Source organism: Heterodontus francisci, chromosome 32 (assembly GCF_036365525.1).
Source record: "Heterodontus francisci isolate sHetFra1 chromosome 32, sHetFra1.hap1, whole genome shotgun sequence".
Lineage (NCBI taxonomy): Eukaryota > Metazoa > Chordata > Chondrichthyes > Heterodontiformes > Heterodontidae > Heterodontus > Heterodontus francisci.
In genome coordinates, this window is record NC_090402.1 from 60,858,836 (window position 1) to 60,882,527 (window position 23,692).

The 23,692-nt window shown below is 43.5% G+C and overlaps 1 protein-coding gene across 7 annotated transcripts in view; it reads right to left on the reverse strand.

Moving 5' to 3' along the window:
• LOC137347848 (zinc finger protein 235-like) overlaps positions 1-21,029 on the reverse strand; it is a 57,880-nt gene extending 36,851 nt beyond the window's left edge. For 5 of the 7 annotated variants that reach the window (XM_068012900.1, XM_068012903.1, XM_068012904.1 and 2 more), the window contains exon 1: positions 20,303-20,782. The gene's annotated coding sequence lies outside the window, so the exon portion shown is untranslated. The other 2 variants (XM_068012906.1, XM_068012907.1) reach the window with 2 other exon arrangements.
• Between the last annotated feature and the right edge of the window lie 2,663 nt (positions 21,030-23,692).

The window sequence follows — 23,692 nt, forward strand, 5'->3', positions numbered from 1 at the left end:
GAACATTATCCCCCCCAAGACCCAAATATAAAACAGTGAACATTATCCCCCCCAAGACCCAAATATAAAACTGTGAACATTATCCCCCCCAAGACCCAAATATAAAACAGTGAACATTATCCCCCCCAAGACCCAAATATAAAACAGTGAACATTATCCCCCCCAAGACCCAAATATAAAACAGTGAACATTATTCCCCCCCCCACCCCCCAAGACCCAAATATAAAACAGTGAACATTATCCCCCCCAAGACCCAAATATAAAACAGTGAACATTATCCCCCCCGCCAGACCCAAATATAAAAGTGAACATTATCCCCCCCCCCCAGACCCAAATATAAAAGTGAACATTATCTCCCCCCACCTCCAAGACCCAAATATAAAACAGTGAACATTATCTCCCCCCCCCAGACCCAAATATAAAACAGTGAACATTATCCCCCCCAAGACCCAAATATAAAACAGTGAACATTATCCCCCCCCCCAGACCCAAATATAAAAGTGAACATTATCTCACCCCACCTCCAAGACCCAAATATAAAACAGTGAACATTATCCCCCCCAAGACCCAAATATAAAACAGTGAACATTATCCCCCCCACCAGACCCAAATATAAAAGTGAACATTATCTCACCCCACCTCCAAGACCCAAATATAAAACTGTGAACATTATCCCCCCCAAGACCCAAATATAAAACAGCGATTATCCCCCCCAAGACCCAAATATAAAACAGTGAACATTATCCCCCCCCAGACCCAAATATAAAAGTGAACATTATCTCCCCCCACCTCCAAGACCCAAATATAAAACAGTGAACATTATCTCCCCCCCCAGACCCAAATATAAAACAGTGAACATTACCCCCCCCAGACCCAAATATAAAACAGTGAACATTATCCCCCCCAAGACCCAAATATAAAACAGTGATTATCCCCCCCAAGACCCAAATATAAAACAGTGAACATTACCCCCCCAAGACCCAAATATAAAACAGTGATTATCCCCCCCAAGACCCAAATATAAAACAGTGAACATTATCCCCCCCCCAGACCCAAATATAAAAGTGAACATTATCTCCCCCCACCTCCAAGACCCAAATATAAAACAGTGAACATTATCTCCCCCCCCAGACCCAAATATAAAACAGTGAACATTATCCCCCCCCAGACCCAAATATAAAACAGTGAACATTATCCTCCCCAAGACCCCAATATAAAACAGTGAACATTATCCTCCCCAAGACGCAAATATAAAACAGTGAACATTATCCTCCCCAAGACCCCAATATAAAACAGTGAACATTATCCCCCCCAAGACCCAAATATAAAACAGTGAACATTATCCTCCCCAAGACCCAAATATAAAACAGTGAACATTATCCTCCCCAAGACCCCAATATAAAACAGTGAACATTATCCCCCCAAGACCCAAATATAAAACAGTGAACATTATCCCCCCCAAGACCCAAATATAAAACAGTGAACATTATCCCCCCCCAAGACCCAGATATAAAAGTGAACATTATCTCCCCCCCCAAGACCCCAATATAAAACAGTGAACATTATCCTCCCCAAGACCCCAATATAAAACAGTGAACATCATCCTCCCCAAGACCCCAAAATAAAACAGTGAACATTATCCCCCCCCCAAGACCTAAATATAAAACCGTGAACATTATCCTCCCCAAGACCCCAATATAAAACAGTGAACATTATCTCCCCCCCCCCTCCAAGACCCAAATATAAAACAGTGAACATTATCCCCCCCCGAAGACCCAAATATAAAACAGTGAACATTATCCCCCCCCCCCACCCCAAGACCCAAATATAAAACCGTGAACATTATCCCCCCCCCCAGACCCAAATATAAAAGTGAACATTATCCTCCCCAAGACCCCAATATAAAACAGTGAACATTATCCCCCCCCAGACCCAAATATAAAACAGTGAACATTATCCCCCCCCAGACCCAAATATAAAACAGTGAACATTATCCCCCCCCCAGACCCAAATATAAAACAGTGAACATTATCCCCCCCAAGACCCAAATATAAAACAGTGAACATTATCCCCCCCAAGACCCAAATATAAAACAGTGATTATCCCCCCCAAGACCCAAATATAAAACAGTGAACATTATCCCCCCCCCCAGACCCAAATATAAAAGTGAACATTATCTCCCCCCACCCCCAAGACCCAAATATAAAACAGTGAACATTATCCCCCCCAAGAGCCAAATATAAAACAGTGAACATTATTTCCCCAAGACCCCAATATAAAACCGTGAACATTATCCTCCCCCCCCCCAAGACCCAAATATAAAACAGTGAACATTATCCTCCCCAAGACCCCAATATAAAACAGTGAACATTATCCTCCCCAAGACCCCAATATAAAACAGTGAACATTATCCTCCCCAAGACCCCAATATAAAACAGTGAACATTATCTCCCCCCCCTCCAAGACCCAAATATAAAACAGTGAACATTATCCTCCCCAAGACCCCAATATAAAACAGTGAACATTAGCCCCCCCAGACCCAAATATAAAACAGTGAACATTATCCTCCCCAAGACCCCAATATAAAACAGTGAACATTATCTCCCCCCTCCAAGACCCAAATATAAAACAGTGAACATTATCCCCCGCCCCCCAGACCCAAATATAAAACAGTGAACATTATTCCCCCCCCCCCACCCCCCAAGACCCAAATATAAAACAGTGAACATTATCCCCCCCAAGACCCAAATATAAAACAGTGAACATTATCCCCCCCAAGACCCAAATATAAAACTGTGAACATTATCCCCCCCAAGACCCAAATATAAAACAGTGAACATTATCCCCCCCAAGACCCAAATATAAAACAGTGATTATCCCCCCCAAGACCCAAATATAAAACAGTGAACATTATACCCCCCCCCAGACCCAAATATAAAAGTGAACATTATCCCCCCCCCCAGACCCAAATATAAAAGTGAACATTATCTCCCCCCACCTCCAAGACCCAAATATAAAACAGTGAACATTATCTCCCCCCCCAGACCCAAATATAAAACAGTGAACATTATACCCCCCAAGACCCAAATATAAAACAGTGAACATTATCTCCCCCAAGACCCAAATATAAAACAGTGAACATTATCCCGCCCCCCAGACCCAAATATAAAAGTGAACATTATCTCCCCCCACCTCCAAGACCCAAATATAAAACAGTGAACATTATCTCCCCCCCCCCCAGACCCAAATATAAAACTGTGAACATAATCCCCCGCAAGACCCAAATATAAAACAGTGAACATTATCCCCCCCAAGACCCAAATATAAAACAGCGATTATCCCCCCCAAGACCCAAATATAAAACAGTGAACATTATCCCCCCCCCCAGACCCAAATATAAAAGTGAACATTATCTCCCCCCACCTCCAAGACCCAAATATAAAACAGTGAACATTATCTCCCCCCCCAGACCCAAATATAAAACAGTGAACATTATCCCCCCCCAGACCCAAATATAAAACAGTGAACATTATCCCCCCCAAGACCCAAATATAAAACAGTGATTATCCCCCCCAAGACCCCAATATAAAACAGTGAACATTATCCTCCCCAAGACCCCAATATAAAACAGTGAACATTATCCTCCCCAAGACCCCAATATAAAACAGTGAACATTATCCCCCCCAAGACCCAAATATAAAACAGTGAACATTATCCTCCCCAAGACCCAAATATAAAACAGTGAACATTATCCTCCCCAAGACCCCAATATAAAACAGTGAACATTATCCCCCCCAAGACCCAAATATAAAACAGTGAACATTATCCCCCCCAAGACCCAAATATAAAACAGTGAACATTATCCCCCCCCCAAGACCCAGATATAAAAGTGAACATTATCTCCCCCCCCAAGACCCCAATATAAAACAGTGAACATTATCTTCCCCAAGACCCCAATATAAAACAGTGAACATGATCCTCCCCAAGACCCCAATATAAAACAGTGAACATTATCCCCCCCAAGACCCCAATATAAAACAGTGAACATTATCCTCCCCAAGACCCCAATATAAAACAGTGAACATTATCTCCCACCCCCCCCCCCAAGACCCAAATATAAAACCGTGAACATTATCCCCCCCCCCCCCCAAGACCTAAATATAAAACCGTGAACATTATCCTCCCCAAGACCCCAATATAAAACAGTGAACATTATCTCCCCCACCCCCTCCAAGACCCAAATATAAAACAGTGAACATTATCCCCCCCCGAAGACCCAAATATAAAACAGTGAACATTATCCCCCCCCCACCCCAAGACCCAAATATAAAACCGTGAACATTATCCCCCCCCCCAGACCCAAATATAAAAGTGAACATTATCCTCCCCAAGACCCCAATATAAAACAGTGAACATTATCCCCCCCCAGACCCAAATATAAAACAGTGAACATTATCCCCCCCCAGACCCAAATATAAAACAGTGAACATTATCCCCCCCCCAGACCCAAATATAAAACAGTGAACATTATCCCCCCCAAGACCCAAATATAAAACAGTGAACATTATCCCCCCCAAGACCCAAATATAAAACAGTGATTATCCCCCCCAAGACCCAAATATAAAACAGTGAACATTATCCCCCCCCCCAGACCCAAATATAAAAGTGAACATTATCTCCCCCCACCCCCAAGACCCAAATATAAAACAGTGAACATTATCCCCCCCAAGAGCCAAATATAAAACAGTGAACATTATTCCCCCAAGACCCCAATATAAAACCGTGAACATTATCCTCCCCCCCCCCCCCCCAAGACCCAAATATAAAACAGTGAACATTATCCTCCCCAAGACCCCAATATAAAACAGTGAACATTATCCTCCCCAAGACCCCAATATAAAACAGTGAACATTATCTCTCTCCCCCCCCCCCCCAAGACCCAAATATAAAACAGTGAACATTGTCCCCCCCAAGACCCAAATATAAAACAGTGAACATTATCCTCCCCAAGACCCAAATATAAAACAGTGAACATTATCCTCCCCAAGACCCAAATATAAAACAGTGAACATTATCCTCCCCAAGACCCCAATATAAAACAGTGAACATTATCCTCCCCAAGACCCAAATATAAAACAGTGAACATTATCCTCCCCAAGACCCCAATATAAAACAGTGAACATTATCTCCCCCCCCTCCAAGACCCAAATATAAAACAGTGAACATTATCCTCCCCAAGACCCCAATATAAAACAGTGAACATTAGCCCCCCCAGACCCAAATATAAAACAGTGAACATTATCCTCCCCAAGACCCCAATATAAAACAGTGAACATTATCTCCCCCCCTCCAAGACCCAAATATAAATCAGTGAACATTATCCCCCGCCCCCCAGACCCAATTATAAAACAGTGAACATTATCCTCCCCAAGACCCAAATATAAAACAGTGAACATTATCTCCCCGCCCTCCAAGACCCAAATATAAAACAGTGAACATTATCCTCCCCAAGACACCAATATAAAACAGTGAACATTATCCCCCCCAAGACCCAAATATAAAACAGTGAACATTATCCCCCCCAAGACCCAAATATAAAACTGTGAACATTATCCCCCCCAAGACCCAAATATAAAACAGTGATTATCCCCCCCAAGACCCAAATATAAAACAGTGAACATTATCTCCCCCCCTCCAAGACCCAAATATAAAACAGTGAACATTATCCCCCGCCCCCCAGACCCAAATATAAAACAGTGAACATTATTCCCCCCCCCCACCCCCCAAGACCCAAATATAAAACAGTGAACATTATCCCCCCCAAGACCCAAATATAAAACAGTGAACATTATCCCCCCCAAGACCCAAATATAAAACAGTGAACATTATCCCCCCCAAGACCCAAATATAAAACAGTGATTATCCCCCCCAAGACCCAAATATAAAACAGTGAACATTATCCCCCCCCCCAGACCCAAATATAAAAGTGAACATTATCCCCCCCCCCAGACCCAAATATAAAAGTGAACACTATCTCCCCCCACCTCCAAGACCCAAATATAAAACAGTGAACATTATCTCCACCCCCCCCAGACCCAAATATAAAACAGTGAACATTATACCCCCCAAGACCCAAATATAAAACAGTGAACATTATCTCCCCCAAGACCCAAATATAAAACAGTGAACATTATCTCCCCCCCCCAGACCCAAATATAAAACAGCGATTATCCCCCCCAAGACCCAAATATAAAACAGTGAACATTATCCCCCCCCCAGACCCAAATATAAAAGTGAACATTATCTCCCCCCACCTCCAAGACCCAAATATAAAACAGTGAACATTATCTCCCCCCCAGACCCAAATATAAAACAGTGAACATTATCCCCCCCCAGACCCAAATATAAAACAGTGAACATTATCCCCCCCAAGACCCAAATATAAAACAGTGATTATCCCCCCCAAGACCCAAATATAAAACAGTGAACATTATCCCCCCCCCAGACCCAAATATAAAAGTGAACATTATCTCCCCCCACCTCCAAGACCCAAATATAAAACAGTGAACATTATCTCCCCCCCCAGACCCAAATATAAAACAGTGAACATTATCCCCCCCCAGACCCAAATATAAAACAGTGAACATTATCCTCCCCAAGACCCCAATATAAAACAGTGAACATTATCCTCCCCAAGACCCCAAAATAAAACAGTGAACATTATCCTCCCCAAGACCCCAATATAAAACAGTGAACATTATCCCCCCCAAGACCCAAATATAAAACAGTGAACATTATCCTCCCCAAGACCCAAATATAAAACAGTGAACATTATCCACCCCAAGACCACAATATAAAACAGTGAACATTATCCCCCCCAAGACCCAAATATAAAACAGTGAACATTATCCCCCCCCCAAGACCCAGATATAAAAGTGAACATTATCTCCCCCCCCCAAGACCCCAATATAAAACAGTGAACATTATCCTCCCCAAGACCCCAATATAAAACAGTGAACATGATCCTCCCCAAGACCCCAATATAAAACAGTGAACATTATCCCCCCCAAGACCCCAATATAAAACAGTGAACATTATCCTCCCCAAGACCCCAATATAAAACAGTGAACATTATCTCCCACCCCCCCCCCAAGACCCAAATATAAAACCGTGAACATTATCCCCCCCCCCCAAGACCTAAATATAAAACCGTGAACATTATCCTCCCCAAGACCCCAATATAAAACAGTGAACATTATCTCCCCCACCCCCCCTTCAAGACCCAAATATAAAACAGTGAACATTATCCCCCCCCGAAGACCCAAATATAAAACAGTGAACATTATCCCCCCCCCACCCCAAGACCCAAATATAAAACCGTGAACATTATCCCCCCCCCAGACCCAAATATAAAAGTGAACATTATCCTCCCCAAGACCCCAATATAAAACAGTGAACATTATCCCCCCCCAGACCCAAATATAAAACAGTGAACATTATCCCCCCCCAGACCCAAATATAAAACAGTGAACATTATCCCCCCCCCAGACCCAAATATAAAACAGTGAACATTATCTCCCACCCCCCCCCCCCAAGACCCAAATATAAAACAGTGATTATCCCCCCCAAGACCCAAATATAAAACAGTGAACATTATCCCCCCCCCAGACCCAAATATAAAAGTGAACATTATCTCCCCCCACCCCCAAGACCCAAATATAAAACAGTGAACATTATCCCCCCAAGACCCCAATATAAAACCGTGAACATTATCCTCCCCAAGACCCCAATATAAAACAGTGAACATTATCTCCCCCCCCCCCAAAGACCCAAATATAAAACAGTGAACATTGTCCCCCCCAAGACCCAAATATAAAACAGTGAACATTATCCTCCCCAAGACCCAAATATAAAACAGTGAACATTATCCTCCCCAAGACCCAAATATAAAACAGTGAACATTATCCTCCCCAAGACCCCAATATAAAACAGTGAACATTATCCTCCCCAAGACCCAAATATAAAACAGTGAACATTATCCTCCCCAAGACCCCAATATAAAACAGTGAACATTATCTCCCCCCCCTCCAAGACCCAAATATAAAACAGTGAACATTATCCTCCCCAAGACCCCAATATAAAACAGTGAACATTAGCCCCCCCAGACCCAAATATAAAACAGTGAACATTATCCTCCCCAAGACCCCAATATAAAACAGTGAACATTATCTCCCCCCCTCCAAGACCCAAATATAAAACAGTGAACATTATCCCCCGCCCCCCAGACCCAAATATAAAACAGTGAACATTATTCCCCCCCCCCCACCCCCCAAGACCCAAATATAAAACAGTGAACATTATCCCCCCCAAGACCCAAATATAAAACAGTGAACATTATCCCCCCCAAGACCCAAATATAAAACTGTGAACATTATCCCCCCCAAGACCCAAATATAAAAGTGAACATTATCCCCCCCCCAGACCCAAATATAAAAGTGAACATTATCCCCCCCCCCAGACCCAAATATAAAAGTGAACATTATCCCCCCCCCCAGACCCAAATATAAAAGTGAACATTATCTCCCCCCACCTCCAAGACCCAAATATAAAACAGTGAACATTATCTCCCCCCCCCAGACCCAAATATAAAACAGTGAACATTATCCCCCCCAAGACCCAAATATAAAACAGTGAACATTATCTCCCCCCCCCAGACCCAAATATAAAACTGTGAACATTATCCCCCCCAAGACCCAAATATAAAAGTGAACATTATCCCCCCCCCAGACCCAAATATAAAAGTGAACATTATCTCCCCCCACCTCCAAGACCCAAATATAAAACAGTGAACATTATCTCCCCCCCCCAGACCCAAATATAAAACAGTGAACATTATCCCCCCCAAGACCCAAATATAAAACAGTGAACATTATCCCCCCCCCCCCCCAGACCCAAATATAAAAGTGAACATTATCTCCCCCCACCTCCAAGACCCAAATATAAAACAGTGAACATTATCTCCCCCCCCAAGACCCAAATATAAAACTGTGAACATAATCCCCCGCAAGACCCAAATATAAAACAGTGAACATTATCCCCCCCAAGACCCAAATATAAAACAGTGATTATCCCCCCCAAGACCCAAATATAAAACAGTGAACATTATCCCCCCCCCAGACCCAAATATAAAAGTGAACATTATCTCCCCCCACCTCCAAGACCCAAATATAAAACAGTGAACATTATCTCCCCCCCCAGACCCAAATATAAAACAGTGAACATTATCCCCCCCCAGACCCAAATATAAAACAGTGAACATTATCCTCCCCAAGACCCCAATATAAAACAGTGAACATTATCCCCCCCAAGACCCCAATATAAAACCGTGAACATTATCCTCCCCAAGACCCCAATATAAAACAGTGAACATTATCTCCCCCACCCCCTCCAAGACCCAAATATAAAACAGTGAACATTATCCCCCCCCGAAGACCCAAATATAAAACAGTGAACATTATCCCCCCCCCACCCCAAGACCCAAATATAAAACCGTGAACATTATCCCCCCCCCCAGACCCAAACATAAAAGTGAACATTATCCTCCCCAAGACCCCAATATAAAACAGTGAACATTATCCCCCCCCAGACCCAAATATAAAACAGTGAACATTATCCCCCCCCCAGACCCAAATATAAAACAGTGAACATTATCACCCCCCCAGACCCAAATATAAAACAGTGAACATTATCCCCCCCAAGACCCAAATATAAAACAGTGAACATTATCCCCCCCAAGACCCAAATATAAAACAGTGATTATCCCCCCCAAGACCCAAATATAAAACAGTGAACATTATCCCCCCCCCCCAGACCCAAATATAAAAGTGAACATTATCTCCCCCCACCCCCAAGACCCAAATATAAAACAGTGAACATTATCCCCCCCAAGAGCCAAATATAAAACAGTGAACATTATCCCCGAAGACCCCAATATAAAACCGTGAACATTATCCTCCCCCCCCGCCCCCCAAGACCCAAATATAAAACAGTGAACATTATCCTCCCCAAGACCCCAATATAAAACAGTGAACATTATCCTCCCCAAGACCCCAATATAAAACAGTGAACATTATCTCCCCCCCCCCCCCAAGACCCAAATATAAAACAGTGAACATTATCCCCCCCCCCGCCCCCAACACCCAAATATAAAACCGTGAACATTATCCCCCCCCCAGACCTAAATATAAAAGTGAACATTATCCTCCCCAAGACCCAAATATAAAGCAGTGAACATTATCCCCCCCCCAGACCCAAATATAAAACAGTGAACATTATCCCCCCCCCAGACCCAAATATAAAACAGTGAACATTATCCACCCCAGACCCAAATATAAAACAGTGAACATTATCCCCCCCCAGACCCAAATATAAAACAGTGAACATTATCCCCCCCAGACCCAAATATAAAACAGTGAACATTATCCCCCCCCCCACCCCCCCAAGACCCAAATATAAAACAGTGAACATTATTCCCCCCCCCCCACCCCCCAAGACCCAAATATAAAACAGTGAACATTATCCCCCCCAAGAACCAAATATAAAACAGTGAACATTATCCCCCCCAAGACCCAAATATAAAACAGTGAACATTATCCCCCCCCCACACCCAAATATAAAACAGTGAACATTATCCCCCCAAGACCCAAATATAAAACAGTGAACATTATCCCCCCCAAGACCCAAATATAAAACAGTGAACATTATTCCCCCCACCCCAAGACCCAAATATAAAACAGTGAACATTATCCCCCCAGACCCAAATATAAAACAGTGAACATTATCCCCCCCCAAGACCCAAATATAAAACAGTGAACATTATCCCCCCCAAGACCCAAATATAATACAGTGAACATTATCCACCCCCCCCCCAGACCCAAATATAAAACAGTGAACATTATCCTCCAAGACCCCAATATAAAACAGTGAACATTATCCTCCCCAAGACCCCAATATAAAACAGTGAACATTATCTCCCACCCCCCCCCCCCGCCAAGACCCAAATATAAAACCGTGAACATTATCCCCCCCCCACCCCAAGACCTAAATATAAAACCGTGAACATTATCCCCCCCAAGACCCAAATATAAAACCGTGAACATTATCCTCCCCAAGACCCCAATATAAAACAGTGAACATTATCTCCCCCCCCCCCTCCAAGACCCAAATATAAAACAGTGAACATTATCCCCCCCCGAAGACCCAAATATAAAACAGTGAACATTATCCTCCCCAAGACCCCAATATAAAACAGTGAACATTATCTCCCCCCCCTCCAAGACCCAAATATAAAACAGTGAACATTATCCTCCCCAAGACCCCAATATAAAACAGTGAACATTAGCCCCCCCAGACCCAAATATAAAACAGTGAACATTATCCTCCCCAAGACCCCAATATAAAACAGTGAACATTATCTCCCCCCCTCCAAGACCCAAATATAAAACAGTGAACATTATCCCCCGCCCCCCAGACCCAAATATAAAACAGTGAACATTATTCCCCCCCCCACCCCCAAGACCCAAATATAAAACAGTGAACATTATCCCCCCCAAGACCCAAATATAAAACAGTGAACATTATCCCCCCCAAGACCCAAATATAAAACTGTGAACATTATCCCCCCCCCCAGACCCAAATATAAAAGTGAACATTATCTCCCCCCACCTCCAAGACCCAAATATAAAACAGTGAACATTATCTCCCCCCCCCAGACCCAAATATAAAACAGTGAACATTATCCCCCCCAAGACCCAAATATAAAACAGTGAACATTATCTCCACCCCCCCAGACCCAAATATAAAACTGTGAACATTATCCCCCCCAAGACCCAAATATAAAAGTGAACATTATCCCCCCCCCCCCCAGACCCAAATATAAAAGTGAACATTATCTCCCCCCACCTCCAAGACCCAAATATAAAACAGTGAACATTATCTCCACCCCCCAGACCCAAATATAAAACAGTGAACATTATCCCCCCCAAGACCCAAATATAAAACAGTGAACATTATCCCCCCCCAAGACCCAAATATAAAAGTGAACATTATCTCCCCCCACCTCCAAGACCCAAATATAAAACAGTGAACATTATCTCCCCCCCCCAGACCCAAATATAAAACTGTGAACATAATCCCCCGCAAGACCCAAATATAAAACAGTGAACATTATCCCCCCCAAGACCCAAATATAAAACAGCGATTATCCCCCCCAAGACCCAAATATAAAACAGTGAACATTATCCCCCCCCCAGACCCAAATATAAAAGTGAACATTATCTCCCCCCACCTCCAAGACCCAAATATAAAACAGTGAACATTATCTCCCCCCCCCAGACCCAAATATAAAACAGTGAACATTATCCCCCCCCCAGACCCAAATATAAAACAGTGATTATCCCCCCCAAGACCCAAATATAAAACAGTGAACATTATCCCCCCCCCAGACCCAAATATAAAAGTGAACATTATCTCCCCCCACCTCCAAGACCCAAATATAAAACAGTGAACATTATCTCCCCCCACAGACCCAAATATAAAACAGTGAACATTATCCCCCCCCAGACCCAAATATAAAACAGTGAACATTATCCTCCCCAAGACCCCAATATAAAACAGTGAACATTATCCTCCCCAAGACCCCAATATAAAACAGTGAACATTATCCCCCCCAAGACCCAAATATAAAACAGTGAACATTATCCGCCCCAAGACCCAAATATAAAACAGTGAACATTATCCCCCCCAAGACCCCAATATAAAACAGTGAACATTATCCCCCCCAAGACCCAAATATAAAACAGTGAACATTATCCCCCCCAAGACCCAAATATAAAACAGTGAACATTATCCCCCCCCAAGACCCAGATATAAAAGTGAACATTATCTCCCCCCCCAAGACCCCAATATAAAACAGTGAACATTATCCTCCCCAAGACCCCAATATAAAACAGTGAACATCATCCTCCCCAAGACCCCAATATAAAACAGTGAACATTATCCCCCCCAAGACCCCAATATAAAACATTGAACATTATCCTCCCCAAGACCCCAATATAAAACAGTGAACATTATCTCCCACCCCCCCCCCCCCCCCAAGACCCAAATATAAAACCGTGAACATTATCCCCCCCCCCAAGACCTAAATATAAAACCGTGAACATTATCCTCCCCAAGACCCCAATATAAAACAGTGAACATTATCTCCCCCCCCCCCTCCAAGACCCAAATATAAAACAGTGAACATTATCCCCCCCCGAAGACCCAAAGATAAAACAGTGAACATTATCCCCCCCCCACCCCAAGACCCAAATATAAAACCGTGAACATTATCCCCCCCCCCAGACCCAAATATAAAAGTGAACATTATCCTCCCCAAGACCCCAATATAAAACAGTGAACATTATCCCCCCCCAGACCCAAATATAAAACAGTGAACATTATCCCCCCCCAGACCCAAATATAAAACAGTGAACATTATCCCCCCCCCAGACCCAAATATAAAACAGTGAACATTATCCCCCCAAGACCCAAATATAAAACAGTGATTATCCCCCCCAAGACCCAAATATAAAACAGTGAACATTATCCCCCCCCCCCCAGACCCAAATATAAAAGTGAACATTATCTCCCCCCACCCCCAAGACCCAAATATAAAACAGTGAACATTATCCCCCCCAAGAGGCAAATATAAAACAGTGAACATTATCCCCCCAAGACCCCAATATAAAACCGTGAACATTATCCTCCCCCCCCCCCCCCAAGACCCAAATATAAAACAGTGAACATTATCCTCCCCAAGACCCCAATATAAAACAGTGAACATTATCCTCCCCAAGACCCCAATATAAAACAGTGAACATTATCTCCCCCCCCCCCCCAAGACCCAAATATAAAACAGTGAACATTATCCCCCCCCCCCGCCCCCAACACCCAAATATAAAACCGTGAACATTATCCCCCCCACCCAGACCTAAATATAAAACAGCAAACATTAGCCCCCCCCCCGAAGACCCAAATATAAAACAGTGAACATTATCCCCCCCCCACCCCAAGACCCAAATATAAAACCGTGAACATTATCCCCCCCCAGACCCAAATATAAAAGTGAACATTATCCTCCCCAAGACCCAAATATAAAACAGTGAACATTATCCCCCCCCCAGACCCAAATATAAAACAGTGAACATTATCCCCCCCCCAGACCCAAATATAAAACAGTGAACATTATCCACCCCAGACCCAAATATAAAACAGTGAACATTATTCCCCCCCAGACCCAAATATAAAACAGTGAACATTATCCCCCCAAGACCCAAATATAAAACAGTGAACATTATCCCCCCCCCCCACCCCCCCAAGACCCAAATATAAAACAGTGAACATTATCCACCCCAGACCCAAATATAAAACAGTGAACATTATTCCCCCCCAGACCCAAATATAAAACAGTGAACATTATCCCCCCCAGACCCAAATATAAAACAGTGAACATTATCCCCCCCCCCACCCCCCCAAGACCCAAATATAAAACAGTGAACATTATTCCCCCCCCCCACCCCCCAAGACCCAAATATAAAACAGTGAACATTATCCTCCCCAAGACCCCAATATAAAACAGTGAACATTATCCCCCCCAAGACCCAAATATAAAACAGTGAACATTATCCCGCCCCCCCCCAGACCCAAATATAAAACAGTGAACATTATCCCCCCCAAGACCCAAATATAAAACAGTGAACATTATCCCCCCCAAGACCCAAATATAAAACAGTGAACATTATCCCCCCCAAGACCCAAATATAAAACAGTGAACATTATCCCCCCCAAGACCCAAATATAAAACAGTGAACATTATTCCCCCCACCCCAAGACCCAAATATAAAACAGTGAACATTATCCCCCCAGACCCAAATATAAAACAGTGAACATTATCCCCCCCAAGACCCAAATATAATACAGTGAACATTATCCACCCCCCCCAGACCCAAATATAAAACAGTGAACATTATCCCCCCCCAAGACCCAAATATAATACAGTGAACATTATCCACCCCCCCCAGACCCAAATATAAAACAGTGAACATTATCCACACCCCCCCAGACCCAAATATAAAACAGTGAACATGATCCCCCCCAAGACCCAAATATAATACAGTGAACATTATCCACCCCCCCCAGACCCAAATATAAAACAGTGAACATTATCCACCCCCCCCCCAGACCCAAATATAAAACAGTGAACATTATCCACCCCCCCCCCAGACCCAAATATAAAACAGTGAACATTATCCCCCCCAAGACCCAAATATAAAACAGTGAACATTATCCTCCCCAAGACCCCAATATAAAACAGTGAACATTATCCTCCCCAAGACCCCAATATAAAACAGTGAACATTATCTCCCACCCCCCCCCCACAAAGACCCAAATATAAAACCGTGAACATTATCCCCCCCCCCCCCCCAAGACCTAAATATAAAACCGTGAACATTATCCTCCCCAAGACCCCAATATAAAACCGTGAACATTATCCTCCCCAAGACCCCAATATAAAACAGTGAACATTATCTCCCCCCCCCCGCTCCAAGACCCAAATATAAAACAGTGAACATTATCCCCCCCCGAAGACCCAAATATAAAACAGTGAACATTATCCCCCCCCCAGACCCAAATATAAAACAGTGAACATTATCCCCCCCCCAGACCCAAATATAAAACAGTGAACATTATCCCCCCCAAGACCCAAATATAAAACAGTGAACATTATCCCCCCCAGACCCAAATATAAAACAGTGAACATTATCCCCCCAAAGACCCAAATATAAAACAGTGAACATTATCCCCCCCAGACCCAAATATAAAACAGTGAACATTATCCCCCCCCCAAGACCCAAATATAAAACAGTGAACATTATCCCCCCAACACCCAAATATAAAACCGTGAACATTATCCCCCCCCAGACCCAAATATAAAACAGTGAACATTATCCCCCCCCCCCGCCCCCAACACCCAAATATAAAACCGTGAACATTATCCCCCCCCAGACCCAAATATAAAAGTGAACATTATCCTCCCCAAGACCCAAATATAAAACAGTGAACATTATCCCCCCCCCAAGACCCAAATATAAAACAGTGAACATTATCCCCCCCCCAGACCCAAATATAAAACAGTGAACATTATCCCCCCCCAGACCCAAATATAAAACAGTGAACATTATCCCCCCCAGACCCAAATATAAAACAGCGAACATTATCCCCCCCCAGACCCAAATATAAAACAGTGAACATTATCCCCCCCAGACCCAAATATAAAACAGTGAACATTATCCCCCCCCCCCCACCCCCCCAAGACCCAAATATAAAACAGTGAACATTATTCCCCCCCCCACCCCCCAAGACCCAAATATAAAACAGTGAACATTATCCTCCCCAAGACCCAAATATAAAACAGTGAACATTATCCCCCCCAAGACCCAAATATAAAACAGTGAACATTATCTCCCCCCCCTCCAAGACCCAAATATAAAACAGTGAACATTATCCCCACCCCCCCAGACCCAAATATAAAACAGTGAACATTATCTCCCCCAAGACCCAAATATAAAACAGTGAACATTATCCCCCCCAAGACCCAAATATAAAACAGTGAACATTATCCTCCCCAAAACCCCAATATAAAACAGTGAACATTATCCCCCCCAAGACCCAAATATAAAACAGTGAACATTATCCCCCCCAAGACCCAAATATAATACAGTGAACATTATCCACCCCCCCCAGACCCAAATATAAAACAGTGAACATTATCCCCCCAAGACCCAAATATAAAACAGTGAACATTATCCCCCCCAAGACCCAAATATAAAACAGTGAACATTATCCTCCCCAAGACCCAAATATAAAACAGTGAACATTATCCCCCCCAAGACCCAAATATAAAACAGTGAACATTATCCTCCCCAAGACCCAAATATAAAACAGTGAACATTATCCTCGCCAAGACCCAAATATAAAACAGGAACATTATCCCCATCGCAGGAAAAATGGGAGCTGAACAATGGTCTACCTTCACAGAAGAGATAGTTCAGGCATAGTCAAAGTATGTTCCTTCCAAGGGGAAAGATCGGGCAAATAAATCCAGAGCTCACTGGATGATAAAAGCGGTAGAGGCTAAGATAAAGAAAAAGTGTGCTTATAGAAATATAGAAAAATAGGAGTAGGCCATTCAGCCCTTCGAGCCTGCACCGCTATTCAATTTGATCATGGCTGATCATCCAAACTCAATACCCTGTTCCCACTTTCTTCCCGTATCCCTTGATCCCATTAGCCCCAAGAATTATATCTTTCTTGAATATATTTAATAATTTGGCCTCAACCGCTTTCTGTGGTAGAGAATTCCACAGGTTCACCACTGTCTGGATGAAGAAATCCTTCCTCATCTCAGTACTAAATGGCTTACCTCTTATCCTTAGACCGTGACCCCTGGTCCTGGACTCCCCCCGCCATTGGGAACATCCTTCTTGCATCTAGTCTGTCCAGTCCTGTTAGAATTTTATAGGTTTCTATGAGATCCCCCCCCCCACCTCATTCTTCTAAACTCTAGCAAACACAAGCCTAATCGACCTAATCTCTCTCCATACGTTAGTCCTGCCATCCCAGGAATCAGTCTGGTGAATCTTCACTCCTTACATAGCAAGCACATCCTTCCTCAGATAAGGAGACCAAAACTGCGCACAATACTCCAGATGTTGTCTCACCTTGTATAGTTGTAGCAAGACGTCCTTGCTCCTGTACTCTAATCCTCTCGCTATGAAGGCCAACATACCATTTGCCTTAACTGCCTGCTGCACCGACATGCTTACTTTCAGCGACTGGTGCACAAGGACACCCAGATTTCACTGCACTTCCCCCTTTCCCAATCTATCACCGTTCAGATGATAGATGCAAGGTAGAAAATACTACTGAAAACCAGGCTGAACATAGGAAGTCCAGAGGGGAAGTGAAAAAGCAAATAAGAGAAGCAAAGAGACAGCATGAAGAGAGACTGGCAGCTAGCATTAAAAGGAAGTCCAAAGTTTTCAACAGACATATAAATACTAAAAGGGTGGTAAAAGGAGGCGTGGGACTGATTAGGAACCAGAAAGGGGATTTACACATGGAGGCAGGGGGCATAGCTGAGGTATTAAATGAATATTTTTCATCTGTCTATACCAAGGAAGATGATGCAACCCAGACAATGGTGAAAGAAGAGGTAAACCAGACAGTAGAGGGGTTTAAAATTGACAAAGAGGACATTTTAGATGGACTGTCTGTACTCAAAGTGGATAAAACACCAAGGCCAGATGAATACTGAGGGAAGTTAAGGTGGAAATCGCGGAGGAACAGGGCATAATTTTTCAGTCTTCCTTCGACTCGGGGGTGGTACCAGAGGACTGGAGAATTGCAAACATTACACCCTTGTTGAACAAAGGGTGTTAAGATAAGCCTAGCAATTACAGGCCCTCAGTTTAACTTTGGTGGTGGGGAAACTTCCAGAAAAAAACAATCTGTGACAAAATTAATAGTCACAGACAAATGCGGGTTAATTAAGGAAAGCCAGCATGGACTTAACGGAAAATCATGTTTAATTAACTTGCTGGAGTTTTTTTGAGGAGGTAACAGACAGTTGATGAAGGCAATCCTGTTGATGTTGTGTACATGGACTTTCAAAAGGCTTAAAGTTTGATACAGTGCCACACAACAGACTTGTGAGCAAGGTTATAGCTCACGGAATAAAAGGGACGGTAGCCACATGAATACGGAATTGGCTGAGTGACAGGAAACAAAGAGTAGTGGTTCATGGATGGTTTTTTGGGCTGGAGGAAGGTTTGTAGTGGAGTTCCCCAGGGATCAGTGTTGGGAACCTTGCTTTTCCTGATATTTAGTAATGACCTAGGCCTTGGTGTACAGGGCACAATTTCAAAATTGGTATGAAGCTTGGAAGCATTGAACTGTGAGGAGGATAGTGTAGAACTTCAAAAGGAAATAGACAAGTTGGTGGAATAGACAGACAGATGGCAGATGAAGTTCAATGCAGAAAAATGTGAAGTGATTCATTTTGGTAGGAAGAACATGGAGAGACAATATCGTTTAAAGGGTACAATTCTAAAGGGGGCGCAGGCGCAGAGGGTCCTGGGTGTATTTGTGCATAAGTCATTGAAGGTGGCAGGACAGGTTGAGAGAGCGGTTAATAAAGCATACAGTATCTTGGGCTTTTTTAATAGGGGCATAGAGTACAACAGCAAGGAGGTTATGTTAAACTTGTACAAGACACTTGTTCGGCCTCAGATGGAGTACTGCATCCAGTTCTGGACGCCGCACTTTTGGAAAGATGTGAAAGCATTGGAGAGAGTACAGAAAAGATTCATGAGAATGGTTCCAGGGATGAGGAACTTTAGTTATGAAGACAGATTGGAGAAGTTAGGACTTTTATCCCCTTCAAAGGCTTCAAGGTGATTTTATAGAAGTATGCAAAATCATTAAGGGTCTGGACAGAGTAGATAAGAGAAAAACTGTTCCCACGTGAAAATATCAAGAACTATAGGGCTAGATTTATCATACTTTATAAGAGAAGCAAAAGTGACATGAGGAAGAACGTTTTCATGCAGCAAGTGGTTAAGGTCTGGAATGCACTGCCCGAGAGTGTGGTGGAGGTAGGTTCAATTGAAGCATTCAAAAGGGAATTAGACTGTTATATTAAAAAGAATGTGCAGGGTTACGGGGAGAATGTGGGGGAATGGAACTGCGTGAATTGCTCTTTCAGAGTGCTGGTGCAGACATGATGGGCCAAATGGCCTCCTTCTCTACTTTAACAATTCTGTGATCCTGAACGAAAGAGATCTACACAGGTCAGAGACCAACTTCCATATCCAACACCCACCCAAATACAAATGAGCTCTTAATTGGTCCAAATGTGTTTCTTGACTCACCTCCGTGAGCAACGCCTGCAATAAAACAAAAGCAAAATACTGTGGGTGCTGGAAATCTGAAACAAAAAGAGAAAATGCTGGAAATACTCAGCAGGTCAGGCAGCATCTGTGGAGAAAAACAGAAAGAACATTTCATGCTTATCGAGCCATCGGAGCCTACAACCTGGAACTCAGAATGGGAAAATAAGAATGAGAGGCAATATCTAAAGCTCTAGCAACCTTCAATCCACCTACATTACCAGGATAGGGAGACAGAGTTTAGAAACACTCACCAACACGACTCCAGTAAAACATCCCAGGAGGAAAAGGGGGAGCAGTGTGTGTACCTGCCCTGATATCCCCCTCCCCAGGCCTGTCAGTCAAACCCCCCACTCCTCCCAGTCCACAGCTCAGCCGAGCAGCTTCCTGCACCTTGAGCCAGCCCTGCCCCGGTGTGGCCCAGTCCAAGGGGAGTCTTTGTGGAACCAGGGAGGGGGGGAACTCCTGCCCTGTGCTGTGTCCTGAATGGTTCCTCCCCCAGACCCCTTTATAACTGAGCTAAGTTTCCTTTAAAGTTTTTCCCTTTGATGTTAGTTTATTAACCCTTAGTTCCTCCAAAAGAGCTGGACAGATAGCGGCCATTAACCCGCGCCTGTCACCAGGAGAAGCCGCACTCAGTACAAGCACGGAACAAGGACCTTGAGGGTGTTGAGGCCTACACCGGATGTTTCTGAAGCCTCCCCGCCCGCCTGCTCCATCACTCCCTCCGCCACCGCTTACCAGCTGCAGATGCGACTCTCAAGCGTCTCTCCGCCGCTTTCGATCGCACTGCGCATACTCCTAGTATGTTACGTACTGCGTTTGCGCATTGGTCTACTATTGACGTGACAGGGAATATTCTGCACCGCAGAGAATGTTGGATATTGAAATTTCCAATTGAACGCCGGAGCCAGACGGGTGCGTGGAAGAGTAGCGAAAATCACAGCGTTTCGGTTCAATTCGCTTTTTAGCGCCATCTTTATTACCGGCAGTTGCGCATGACGTCACAGTGACGTTTCTGTCGCTAAGGCTTCATTTGCGCATGTGCCAGTACTCCGCCACCTTGTGGTTGCGTTGAGGAAACGCGCCCTAAATTTGAACTGGTTCCTGAAAGTGGAAGAATATTGAGGGAAATTTCTCCAGACTGAGGATTAAGATCTGGAACGGATTGTTTGAATGGATAGTAATCAGATTCCATAGGAACTTTCAGAAGGTCATGGCCTTGAAGAGGACTAATTCCCAGGGTGATGGGGAAAAACTGGACTGTGGGATTAAACTGACATTTCTTTTAAAGAGCCGGCACAGGGTCGGCGGGTGGACACTGATTCCATCAGGTTCATTTTCACTTCAACTGGCAGATCCAACACAACCCAAGACTCAAAGACAATGAATTCCCAGAATATCTGCAGGCCAATTCTCTAATAGAAAAATAGGAGCAGGAGTAGGCCATTCGGCCTTTTGAGCCTGCTCCACCATTCAATACTATTATGGCTGATCATCCAAACTCAGTACCCTGTTCCCGCTTTCCCCCCATATCCCTTGATCCCTAAGAACTATATTTAACTCTTTCTTGAATATATTTCATGCTTTATATGGATGATTTAATTAAAGAAGAAAGTATCAACTGAGCTGTGATAACGGAGTGGTTACCGTGTTGGGTTTGAAATCCAGTGGAAATTCCCTGTGCAGGTTCAAACCCTGCTCACAGTGACTCTGATTCTACTTTCTTTAGTTGTCTGCCTGGGGAGATCTTCTTTTGGGCCTCCTTATCTCGAGAGACAATGGATACGCGCCTGGAGGTGGTCAGTGGTTTGTGAAGCAGCGCCTGGAGTGGCTATAAAGGCCAATTCTGGAGTGACAGGCTCTTCCACAGGTGCTGCAGAGAAATTTGTTTGTTGGGGCTGTTGCACAGTTGGCTCTCCCCTTGCGCCTCTGTCTTTTTTCCTGCCAACTACTAAGTCTCTTCGACTCGCCACAATTTAGCCCTGTCTTTATGGCTGCCCGCCAGCTCTGGCGAATGCTGGCAACTGACTCCCACGACTTGTGATCAATGTCACACGATTTCATGTCACGTTTGCAGACGTCTTTATAACGGAGACATGGACGGCCGGTGGGTCTGATACCAGTGGCGAGCTCGCTGTACAATGTGTCTTTGGGGATCCTGCCATCTTCCATGCGGCTCACATGGCCAAGCCATCTCAAGCGCCGCTGACTCAGTAGTGTGTATAAGCTGGGGGTGTTGGCCGCTTTAAGGACTTCTGTGTTGGAGATATAGTCCTGCCACCTGATGCCAAGTATTTCCGTGTTGTTTTAGTCGCTGTGAGGCAACTATGGAGTGACCTCTCCATGGCGCATGCCTGGGCAAATTTATGGAGGTTGAGAGTTGCCCAGTCGTCAAAACCCCCCTCTCGATCACTGACTTGTAAACGCATCGGAATAACATCTGCTGTATGCTATGAAAACTATGAAAAAATGGGTGGTTGTTGGTCGACACAGACTCGGTGGGCCGAAGGGCCTGTTTCAGTGCTGTATCTCTCTATAATCTATAATATATAAAAAAAACGATTGACGCTAAGCTCCTTTTTCTAATTAGAAACATTAAAATTTATTAGCATCAATTAGACATCGTAGATTTGTTAGAAACCAAACAAAATGTAAAAATGCACATTGTTTAAAAAAAAAGAAAAATGTATTACAGTAAAGCTCCTTGTAACGTTTCGAAGGAAAATGCCACCTTCAGCCCAAGAGTGAGAACACCATTTAGTTTCATTAATTTAAACCAGATTTCTGTGTGTAAAATGACCATGGCAGAACTCAAATCTAAAGTAACTAAAGTCTCTCATCCCTGAAACCACTCTCATAAATCTCTTTACACCCTCTCTAAAGCCTTCACATCCTTTCTAAAGTGTGTTGCCCATAATTGAACACAATATTCCAGTTGAGGCCAAACCAATGTTTCATACACGTTTATCATAACTTCCTTGCTTTTTTTACTTGATGCCCATATTTAGAAAGCCCAAGGTTCTGTAATCTTTATTAACCACTTTCTTAACCTGCCTTACCACCTGCAACATTTTGTGCACATATATCCATCAGGTCCCTCTGCACCTGCACTCCCTTTAGAATTGTATCCTTTATTTTATATTGCCTCTCCTCGTTCATTCTTAAAAAATATGAATCACTTCACACTTCTCTGCATTAAATTCCGTCTTGTCTGCCCATTCATTCCACCACCCTGTCTATGTCCTCTTGAAGTTTATTACTATCATCCTGAGAGTTCACAATACTTCCAAGTTTTGTGTCATCTGCAAATTTTGAAATTGTGCCCTGAATACCCAAGTCTAAGTCATTAATACTGATCAAGAAAACCAGGGGTCCTAATACTGAGCTGTGGCTTATGATCTTGCAAAGAATGGTAGTAAGTTTGAGGATTAGGAGTGTTTAGAAACCAACAAAGGGCCACCAAAAAGTTGCTAAAAATGGGAAAAAAATAGAACGAGAGTACACTAGATAGGAGTATTAAAACAGATTGTAAGAGCTTTTACAAGTATACAAAAGGAAAATCATAGCTAAAGTAAACATTGCTCCCTCAGAAGCAGAGACAAGAGAAATTATGGAGAATGAGGAAATGGCAGAGACATTGA